Consider the following 11900-nt stretch of genomic DNA (forward strand, 5'->3'; position numbering starts at 1 on the left):
GATGGGAACAGGTCTGTCTGACCCCAGGCACTGAACTGTAATTGGTCAACCACGGCAGAAGAGTTGAAACTCTAAGGAGGGAGGCAAGGCTGACAGGAGGCCCTGGCCTCAAAGGAAACTGTCCAACCAAGCCTGGGATTTGGGCTTTTTGCCAGAACAAATTTCAACAGTAGCCCCAGAAAGCCAGAGGCCAGCCAGGGGCAAACATGAGAAAGGTAGAAACACACAGACACACACAAAGAGAGACACAGATAGACATATATACACACACAGACACATTTACATAGATTCTCACAAGACACATTCACATAGACACATACAGACACATTCATATAGACACATACAGACACATTCACATAGACACATACAGACACATTCACATAGACACACATAGACATATACATACACACAAATCACATTCACATAGACACACACACAGACACATTCACATAGACACACACAGACACATTCATATAGACACATACAGACACATTCACATAGACACACATAGACATATACATACACACAAATCACATTCACATAGACACACACACAGACACATTCACATAGACACATACAGACACATTCACATAGACACATACAGACACATTCACATAGACACACATAGACATATACACACACAATCACATTCACATAGACACACACAGATACATTCACATCGATTCACACAAACACACACACATACATACACACAGACACATACACACAGAGACACACAAGACACACATGTAAAAACAGATACACACACATAGATATACAGGAGTATATACATATAGACACACACATACATAGACACACATGGACACATATACACAGGCACACACATAGAGACACACATACAAAGACACAGACACATGCGCATAAGCATTTGAGCCCAATGCAGCATGTGTGTAGAAACTTACAGTGTAAGTCATTTTTGTGGTGCTGGATGCAGTAGCTCACACTTGTAGAATCAGCAGAGGCCAGCCTGAGCTACAAAGAGTTAGAGGCCAGCAAAGATGCCATGGGTAGGCCCTGCCTCAAACAAAACAAATCAATAAAAGTCATGAAAAGAAAGTATGCTGTCACTGGGACCTTTGAAGCCAGGGGACCAAGTAACCAGATCGACTGGACAAAACCTGAGCTTTTCAGTGCTCCATTGAAGCAGCGGCAGGTAGGATTGTTGATGTGCAGAGAAGCGAGAGACAGAGAGCTGTATCCTGGACAGTGAGACCAGACTGGGACCCAGGGGCCAGAAGGACAGGAACGGAGAGATCACAGTGACAGCCACAGTGGCTCAGAGGCTCCAGAGGTTGGACAGGCTGCTCCTCCTTTCCCCCTCCCCAGTCTGATTCGAAACCTCCCCTGGCTCTTAGCAGGTGGGAATGCTGGCTCTGGGGTTGCTGCTGATATTAGCTAAGGCTGCAAAAGGGGCTGGGACTTGGTGCAGCTGGGCATCGTGGGGTAACAGCCAGCTTCCTTTGTGCCTCTGTTCAATTCCTTTCCCTTCTTCCCTGACCTGGCATCCCTCCTCTCCTGGGGATGGCAGCTTTGGGGAGAGACTCCCTCAGCCCCTCCCTCCTGGGTCTTAGCTCTCCACCTAGCCTCTGGTGGCAGCTACACCTCTGTGAACCCAAGGTTTAGAACTCCAAACCTTTATGTCAACTCCCATAGGGTTGATAGGGTTGAAGGCTAGGGAAAATCCTGCCTCACAGATGCTGAGGGGAATGGACCGTGGAGGTGGTTCTCACAGGGTTCATCTGCCTCCTCCCTGCTCGCTCTCCCTGCCCACCCCTCCCCTCCCCTCCCCTGCCTGCTTCGCTCCAGCTCTCCTTCCCACTTGCGGCCTCCTCTTGTTGGACTCTTTGCAGTGCTTCCTCCTCAGCTCTCTGTGTGGCCTCTGGCCACCCTTGCTCCCGGCCCGGGTGGCTGGTCTCTCTGGATCTCAGTCTCACACCTCTCATCCAGCCCTCTTCTAGGGCTGCCCTTGCCACTTTTGCCTCTGGCCCTTTTCAGTCTCCCCCTACCCTGGGCTGTTCCTTCCAGTGCTCACTCTCTTCCCACAGTGCTGGTCTCACTCATCGTATTCTTATCCAGTGTTTTTTAGGGGAGCCTCCTGAACACCCCACCCCGGCTACTCCAGGAACAAGAAATCCCGTGCAGCAGGCACTAAGGGGGCACCAGGTCAAGGCCAGCAAGAGATGAAAGTTCTAGCAAACAGTTGAGCTGGGTGAGCTCATTACTGGCCTGGGCAGGGCGTTAGATCAGCCAGAAAACCAGGGCATCAGCAGAGGCAGTTGGCATCCAGGCATCCGGGCAACTGGGCATCTGGGCATTGGAGGCCTCAGTCCCTAAAAACCAACCCGATGTCTACATTCAGCCCAGACGTCCAGGCTAGACCTGAGCCCTTCACTTTCCATTAAGTCTGAAGCTGTCTTAGCTGATTCTGGGCTTGAGTCTCTATGCCCAGGAGCCCCAGTGCCCTTGGGCAAAGCCAGAGAGACCAAGCACCAGCACCCCCATCCCCATCCCATCCCCCAGGGCTTGAGACTTTCTCTTGGCATCTTGCCTGCCTCTCTAGCCTGCATCTCTGCTTCCTACGGTAAGGGCTCTCATGCCCCAGGATTCTTGGTCCTAGCTCTTTGGGAACGGGTTCCAGGGGTCTGAGGAAGGAAGAGGGGCCAGCGGATGGAGCAGGACCCTCTTGCCTCACCAGGGCCATGCATCCCTTTAGTCCATCCAGTCAGGCTCAGGAGGAAGCTCAGCTTCTCTGTCCTATAGCCACTCGGTGTGGCTCCCCAACTCTGCCTCCGCTGCTCCACTGTCAGCCTCAACAAATGTCCTTTAACCCCTGACCGGCCCTCCCCGCACCCCCCTTCCTGGGCAGCAATGAGCCTGGGGGGCACAGCTTCCATGGACTCACAGGCTCGCTGGATGAGTTGGCTCACCACTCACCCCAGAGTCTGGTCTGTTCCAGAGAGTAGACACTGGCTCCCACCTTCAGAGAGCCCCTGCTACTCTGGACCAGTGTCTCTGTGACACTCCCGCAGATGCCGGGGCGCTCTCTGCCCTGAGTGTACAACTCCAGCTCTGTGCCATTCCTCAGGAGAGAGAAAAGCCTCACCCCACCTGTGGGCTTCAGCTCCGAATGCCCCCCCTTCCCAACTGTCCCCCAACTGGCTCCATATCTGGGTGCACAGAGAAGCCCCCCTCCCCCCAGACCTGCCAGGGTGGCTTACCGCCTTGGACCATCGATTCTGTGCGCGCAGACTGGTTCCTTCTGGCTCGCTCTGTGCCCTTGCTCATCATGCGTTAGGGTTACTTAAAATGAGAGCGGGATCTCCAAGCTCCCAGGGGAGTCGATGTGGTTTGCAGACAGTACCGTTAACCCTTTGAGGGCCAGTGCCATGGCCCGATGCCTCATCCAGGCATCCCACGCACATGTGCACCTTGCAGCAGAGTAGGGCCCCTTCCTGTGGGGTGGCTGGCTCCTAAAGCAAGCACCTGCTGGGGAGACTTCCTCCTTTTCTAGTCTTCTAAAGGTGACTGGCAGGCTGGGACGCCCTGTGAGTTGTCTAGCTATCTATTCTCTCACTTTCTCTCCTGTGTAGCTTTCTGTGGAGATTGGAGTTTAGATCTAAAAACTGACCTGATAGTTCCCAGACTTACACGTGACTCCCACCTTTGCCCGAGCTACGCTCTCACTCGCTAGTGCCAGATTGTCACAATCTGTAACTTTCCTTCTTTGGCTCGAATAAAATGATACTGACGATATATATTACTTCTTAGTACTGGAGACACGGCTAGGCAAATTCTTCCACCATTAAGTCCCACCTCCCAGGAGATAGTTATTTAAGGTCATTTCTCTAAAGGTTTAAAGGTACTTAATATGTCTATTCTCTTACAGTTCTAGAGATTTTTTTTAAAAAATAGAATTTAATAATTTGACTTGGAGTTAGACAACAGAAAGAACTTCCAACTAAGGATTAAGCCAGCTAGGAGACAGGGCATCAGATAGCTCAATGAGGAACAAGATAAGGGCTGGAATTCCCAGGACATTCTGGGGAGGAGATGAGAACTTAGCCCAGATGAGTCGCCTAAGGAACAGGATCTCAGGTCGATACCTGGAGACAAGGCGACACTGGAGCCTGTCAGGCCTATACCCAGCTTTCCAGCTCCAAGCGGGGAGAAGGCTGATGGGTGCTGCTGGGGACTCAGTACAGTTGGTTCTACAGTCTTCACCGACTCTGGGAGGCCATGCCCCCACCCCTCAGCCTACCACCTCCCCCAGCTGATGGAGATGGGATGGAGGGCATGGAATTACAGCCTGCGCTTGTTTTCTGGTTAAATCAACCGAAGCTAACGTGGTGGACAGGCGGGAGAGGGGCTGATTGATGGAGGACAAGAGCTGGGCCTCAGGGAGGGAGGGAGGGTCCCGGTGAGGCAGAGAGCACCTTAGGCTGGTGTGGTGCGGTGCGGGAAGGGTAATGGCGCACAGTGATGGGCAAGGGGAGGCACACAGGGAAGGGGAGACACAGGGAGACATGGGCTTTGGGTGATGGGCGGGCGTCCTGCTGTCTGTCTTAGGCGCTGGCTCCTCACTGCCGCAGGCTGGCCTGCCCCTTGCTCACCAGTACCCGCCCATGCCCTTCCACTTAAGAGTTTGAAGACTGGGCACAGTGCCTCTGGTCCACCTTAACACTCATAGACAGGAGGCTCCTCTGCTGGCTGCTGCTGCTACAGGGCAAAGTCCCTTGCAGGACCAGGCTGAGAGCTGGAGGGACCGGCTGCTTCCAAGTATTTCCATCTTCTCCTCTGCTGCCTGGTCACCACCCCAGCACACTTCCTCTCATCTTCCCGGATAGATAGCCCACAGGGCGGCCCGCCTTGCTGCCAACCTCCAGCTTCTCTCTCTGTCTTCCCGTCCATCCATGTCATTATGCGGACTAGTCTGGGAACAGAGTTAGCAGCCAGGCATTGGGCTTGAAGGTCGGTTTCTCAGCTGGCCAGCTGTTTCCTCCACAAGACGGAAACAAAGTGGATGGAGCCTGGGCTAACAAGCTGAGCAGGACACCACGAGGCATCCATACCTCTCCTGTGCCCACCCACCCACCCACCCAGCTCCTCACGGGGCCTCTGTACACAGTTAATTCATTCATTCATTTTTTTAAGTTCTAGAGACAGGACCTCATTTTAGCCGAGTATGGCCCTTACTGGTTTTGAATTCATGGCAATGCCCCTGCCTCAGCATCCAGGTGAGATTTCAAGTGTGCACCATCATGCCAGCTTAGATGGTTTAAAATATGTCAAGTGTGGTGATTTATGCCTGTAATCCTAGCGTTGTGGAAAGCTGAGGCAGGAGGATCACAAATTCAAGGCCAACTTGGCCCACAAAGTGAGTTTTGAGTCCAACTGGTACAACTTATCAAGATCCTGTCTCAAAATAAAAAGTAAAAATAAGGTTGGGGAGGAGGTGTGTGGGAGAGGGTTTACCTAGCATATGGAAAACCCAGAAAAAAAAAAAAGAGAAAAAAAAGAAAGAAAACCCTGGGTTCGATCCCTAGAGCCACAGGAAAGCCCAGAGCCTCCAAACAAAGTGAGCTAGGTCTGGTGGCCCACACCTGTTATCCCAGCCCTGAGACGTGCTGGTAAGAGGATCAGGAGTTCAAAGCTAGCCTAGACTACATATTGAGTTTGAGGCTAGCTGAGGCTACATAAGAACCTGTCTGAAAACAAACCAAAAAACCAAAAAAAAAACAAAAAAAAAAAAAAACCAATGAACCAACCAACCAAAATGTCAAATTCATCTCCAAGAATATCCATGCCGACAGCTCTCCTAACCTGTCTGCTCACTCATCTCAGCTGTCCTGTCTTGGTGACACAATGACAGGCCTGTGCTGACTGCCGGGGTGGTGGACAAGCTTGCCTCTGTTGGGAATGAGTCCTGCTGGTTTGAGGTTGGATGGGGCCGGCCTGGGCACAGCGGGATGAGGTGGATGGGAGGGGTGCTTCCTTTCAGCCGTGGGGCCCCAAGGCTTGGGATTCATCTAATCCAGCTACACACAGTCCTCTCACCTCCATGGGGCTCCAGGACTTCCCCACTTTTGCTTTGATGTGGGGTTGGTAAAATCACTCCATGGATGTAAGCCCTGCATGGCTCAGACCTTGGGCAAGGCTTCTCTGGGGCTTGGGAAAGGGGGGAGGGGTGCAGGTTAACCTTTCCGTCCCGGAGCTTAGGAAGGGGGCAAGACTCCTCTGCCCAGCCTGGTGCAGGGAAGTCCTGAGGACCCACTGGGCTTCCTGCTTAGTCATCCTAGCAGACACGCTTAGAAGCACATCTGGCCAGCTGTTGGAGAAAAGGGCCTGGCCCAGTGACTCCTTCCCTTGTCCAAGTCAAGGATGAGACAAGGGTGTGGCCTCAATGGGTTCAGAAAGGAAGATGGGTCCTTGATGAAGAATGGAGACCCTAGGTGGCAAGAGACGGCAGAGGAAAGGAAGAAGGCGCAGAGGAGAGGGAGATGCAGGGGCTGTCAGGCCAGGGAGGTGGGCGAGAGGGTGAGGGGAGCCGGCACTGCGGGCCAGTGGTGTCCTGGGGACTGGAGACCCTTCAAGTCCCATTAGCAGCAATAGAAGGTGACATGAGGGATCGATTCCAATCGAGGCAACAGACTCCCAGTAATAAACCTATTTCATTCACACTTCTCGCCCCCACTGCCAAGAGGAGAGGAGGCGGGCTCCCGCTGCTGTCGCAGGGACTGCTGTGGTCAAGCCCTGCGGGCTGTCGGAGGATCCTGTGTGTCTGCCCAGGCCCCTGCCTTCCCAGTGGGAACAGGGACAGACCTGGAGTGTGTGGACTGGCTTCCCCGGGGCACAGGTGGAAGCCTCTTTGTGTTCCTGTGTCAGTAGGAGGGCTGGGTTCAGTGTGGGTGTCTGGATTCAGCTGTCCGCCTCAGTGGGTCTATGCGTGTGAGGAGCCGTCGTGTAATGAGTATGCATTCCTCCGCGGCTGTCTGCCTGGGGCTGTATTTGTGTATGTGGGTGTCTGTGTCAGCTTTTGTGTTTCCAGCGTCTGTGTGTGTGCCTGTCTGTCCACGCATGCCTGTCACACGTGGGTGTGTGAGTCCCACATAAGCTCTGAGCGTGAGGTCTGGGTTTCGGTGGCTGTCTGCAGCGTGCTTTGTTTCAGAGACTGTGGGTGTTTTGTGTGTCTATATCTGATCTGTCTTTGTCTCCTGGGCACCGGGGAAATGCTTCTGGCATCCTGGCACTCACACAGGAAAGCCCTGCCCCAAGCTGCTCAGTCAGGCAGCATCCTGAGGGGCACAAGGGGCACCCAACCATCCTGCTTTCCCAGGGCTAAGAGCTGACTCGGGGAAGCTGGTGAACGGAAGTGCAGGTAGCCGAGAAGGACACGGTCAGGAGAAAGGCTGAGAAGCGGGGCGGCAGAAAGGTCAAGGTGTTTGGATAGAGGAAGAACTGGAAGGGCCCAGGGCAGTCGTAGGGATTTCCCTAGAGCATCGAGGGAGGAAGTTATGGAAAGTGTGGTGCTTGTCCGCACTCTGGAACGTTGTAGAGAGGGGCTGTGCTGGAGACACAGGACCTGCTCAAGACTCCCCCATTCCTCCTACACATCTCACCTGACACTGTGCTGGCCAAGGTGAAGGGGTGGGTGTCGGTCCTTCCCTGTCTCTGCCTGGTGGTTCCCTTCCCCAAGGGAGATGGTCAGGGCCCTGAAGTCCTGAGTAAGGGACAGGGGAATGGGAGCGGGGGAAGCAGAGGTTCAGAGAGGAGGAAGTCCTGGTCCATGGTCTAGGAGGGTCTGGGCAAATGCCCCGTGCTCCCTCTGGACTTCCAACGACTCCAGTGCCTGGCATGCTGGTGGTCCTTGTCTTGCTCTCCTGCACTTTGGTTTTTGGGGAGTAGGGGAAGAGGTATCAGATCTCAGCATATAAGACCAGGCTAGCCTTGAACTTGTGTTCCTTGCCTCCTGAGAGACTGACTGTAAGCTCACAACCCTGTGGCCTGCTTTGCTGGCTTTGGACGCTGTCTGGGGTGAGGGCAGGAAAGAGGCCTTAGTTCTCTGTACTCCTCCTTATTCCTGTCTGCTCTAAAAGTTTGCTGCACTGGGCCTCACGGGGGAGCACCAGGGTAGCATCATAGGGGAGCACCCCAGGGGAGCACAAAGGAGACTGCACAAGTCTCTGGAAGGCTAGATGGCCTACCTGCTCAGACAGGAGCTTCCAGCCTTTGCTGTCGGTCCCTATTGTAGTGCCTGATAACGTGTTTATCAGGACCGAGGCCTTGGCAGAACCTTTAAGACTTAAGCTGTCTGGAGGCAGCACCAGCATCCACTTCCTAAACTGAGTTCTCAGGTGACTTTTGGAGTGTGACTTTAAGGGTGTTTTGTCCCTTGGGCCACTGCTGACACTTTGGAGGGCACATGGTGGCAGCTATCTCTGTGGTACTATCCTGTGCTCCTGGAGGCCGTGCCTTGTGCTTTAGGTAGGAATGCTTGGACACTGAGGCACAGAGAGTGGACTAGCTGGTGGGACATGGCTCCCTTGGTCCCTCCAGCCTTCTTCCAGATGCTTCTGACATGTGGCATCAGGTTCTCCTTGGTCATTGCCAAGGAGACAATGCTTTGAAGATGGCAGAGAACTGACTCTCACAGGATACCACTCCCTTGGGCCTTGTCTCGTGTGTGTGTGTGTGTGTGTGTGTGTGTGTGTGTGTGTGTGTGTGTGTGTGTATGTGTGTGTGTATGTGTGTGTGTATGTGTGTGTAGAGTTTTACCTAAAGAAGGCTCCAGGCTCTTTCCTCAGAGGTTTGAGGGCAGGGCTGCTGTTGTCAAGAGCTCCCTGGAAAACTGTGACCCTTTCCTCAGACCAGGGATCTTAGTCTGGGAACAGTGCTGAGGATTTGAAATCTGGGAGATTGCGTGCCTGGGGTCTGTGAGGGGAGGCAAGGACAAGAGGGACGGGGTGGGAAGGAAGGATGCACACAGGGGTATGGGAGCATAGGTCACGTGACTTAGGATGCCCTGAAAGAGCAGTAAGGCTGGTGAAGGCAAGACTGCGGTTTAGAGGTCCAGAGCCTGTGGTAGGCCTTAACTGGGGTGCCCCAGGGATGGCAGTTATGGGAACAGCATGATAGGGTAGCTGAGGCCTCTGGAGTTTGGGGGTCACTCATGGGCTATTTTTCCTGGACCCCAAGAACCTGACGTGGGTCCTGGCTAGGCATTTCTACTGCCTGGAGTCAGGGAGAATTTCCTGGAAGAGGATTCAGAGGCTCCAAGGGGCCCTGTGCACAGCCGGCCCATCTCTCTCTCTACCTCATTCCCTGTTTCTGCCCAAACACAACCCCGAAGCAGCCGAACAAAGCTCTTATTTCTGTGGTGAGGAACCCTGTGTCAGGTTGACAAGAAAAAACAAGAGGGAAGAGGGAGCCAGAGAATGTGGAGCCCAAATGAGACTCGAGATAAAGCAATTCCATGATCAATACCGGTGAAATTGAGTAATCCAGCCGATCAATACCATGGGTTTGGGCGCTCCTGCTCTCAGCCCGCCTACATCTTCTCCCATTCCTCTCAGAAATTCATCTGTCAGTCCGCCTCCCTCCCCAGCCGGCCTCCAGCCTGGGTCAGCTGCTACCCTGTAGCTCCTCACTAACTCCCTCTTTTCTCCCAGGGGGCCCCATGCTCAGCTGCCTCCCAGGTTGACACCTTCCCTTCTCCTCCGTGTCCCCCACCTTGTCACCCCAGTGGTTATGGCCTCGGTTGCCTGGGTCAGGAGGAGAGTTTCCTCTTAGTCTGTCCTCTGAGCACAATCCTCCATGGGCAATGCCCCGCCCACACGTTAAGTGCTGGCTCAAATGGACTCTGAGGGCAGGCAGGGAGCTGGGCCACACCCATCCAAAGGTCCTTGTAGGGGCTGCATCGCAGGTGTCACCACTGAAGGTCACTCATCCATCTGAGGGCTTCCGTGTGTAGGTGGGCACTTGAGGGCTGTGGTTTCTGAGACATGAGAACTTCTCCTGACTGTGGGGACAGCAGAGCTTGTCTGCCTAAGCACTGAAAAGTCTATGGCCACCTGAAGAGTTGCAAGTGTGTGTGTGTGTGTGTGTGTGTGCATGTGTATTGAGTGTGTGTGTATATGTGTGTGTGTGTGTGTGTGTGTGTGTATGGAGCTGTGGAGGCAGGTAGGCCTGGAGTAGGAGCCAGCACCCTGCCCCTCCACATTTACCTGCCTGCCTCTACTGTTAGACTGTCAGTGCTTGGGTTGGTGGAATAAAGGAATGACCACTGTTACTTGTATTTCAGTGCATTCTGTCGGCTGTCTGCACTGTCCCCACTGCCCCATCCCTACTGTGTGCCCTTAGAAAGCCAGCATCCGCACCCCAGTGGTCAGCAGACAATAGTCAAAGTTGGCTGACTGACATTCTCTGGTCCCAAGGTAGGTAGAGGCAAGTGTGAACAATTTCCCATGGAGAAGCACGGGGTCTCTTCAGGCAGTACAATAGCCCACCCCTTCCCAGTCGCTGGCTGAGTCAGGACAGCTAGGCGGTGCCTGCCTGGACTTGAAGCTCGAGCTGCTGGCTGCTCACTGTTGACCTTGGGCACTTCCCTTTGTTTTCCTGCCTTTTGTTTTCCTCACTGGCACAGTGGGGATAACAATAGCTCACTTCTGCAGCCAGAGATTCCGGATTAACCTCTGCCCTGACCCTCTTGTTCTCCTTCCTGGGAGAGGGGCCAGTGAGTTTCTGCTACACTGGTCATCAGTTCGCAGGACCCAGGCTGTGAGGCTTGGCCATGTCCAGTGGTTGTGACTGGACTAAGTAGGCTTAGTGAACGGGGACAGATGCCTGCTGCTGTTTGTCCTTAATCTCCGTGGTTTGGGCGGCATCCCCTGGGTTTATAGTACCATTAAGTTGTCTGTTGACCTAATCCCTAGAGACAAGCTGGGTGAGAAAGCTTGGGTGGGGCTTCTGCCTCCTTTTAACAGGGGACCATCACTGTTCCCCTGGGGTAGGCAGAGGTGGTGTAGGCGACTGCCTGCTCCTACACCTCTGCATTCTGGGAATGCTTCAATCTGCGCTTTCTTTTCTTCCCAGCCTCGAGAGCAGATGACCAGAGGGAAACCTTCACAGGCCTGGCCATTCCAGCAACATTCTTGCTAAGGGCTCCACTCCAGACTGGAACACCCTGGACTGACTCGTGAAGAAAACTCAAGGCTGGCTTGCCCAGCACATTCTGATTGTCTGAATTTTCCACGGATGGAGGGAGGATGGAGGGAGGAAGCGTCTTCAGTGGACAACATGAATTTTGGAGCCAAGAACGGCTAGGGCTCCAAACGTTGCTGGCTCCAAGTGTCGCTGAGAGAGTGCGCGCTTCACTGTGTGTGTTCCGCGTCCACTTTACTTCCCCGTCTGTAAAAAGGCTGGTGGGATCCATCTTAAGCTGAAAGTGCAAAGCTCCACAGAGGAAGCGATGGCGAGACCGGGGTTGCTGTTTGAATGCTGAGTGCTCCCTGTGAGCATCCCTTACCATCGAGGCACGCACAGGAAACACCCTGTGAAGCCCCACAGAGCCCCACACTGCAGAGGGGTTTGAGCTGTTAGAATGGCAGGGGTAGGGCAAGTTAGCTTTCCTCCTAGGATGGGAGGGAAGCTAGAGCAGAGGGTTGGAGGACCCTGGGAGGCAGGGTGGGGCCTGCACCTGCCCATTTTTCTCTGCAGGACAAAAGGCAGGTATACAAGGGTGGACCAGGCACACGAAGGTGGAGTGGGCACACGGGGTGGACCAGAAGACCACAGTGCAGAATGCCAGGCCTCTAGGCAGGCAGCACACAAGTATCTGAATAAATGAACACACAGGGGTGAGAAGTTGTCTCAATCAATCACGT

The sequence above is a fragment of the Apodemus sylvaticus genome, chromosome 4 (assembly GCF_947179515.1).
Source record: "Apodemus sylvaticus chromosome 4, mApoSyl1.1, whole genome shotgun sequence".
NCBI lineage: Eukaryota > Metazoa > Chordata > Mammalia > Rodentia > Muridae > Apodemus > Apodemus sylvaticus.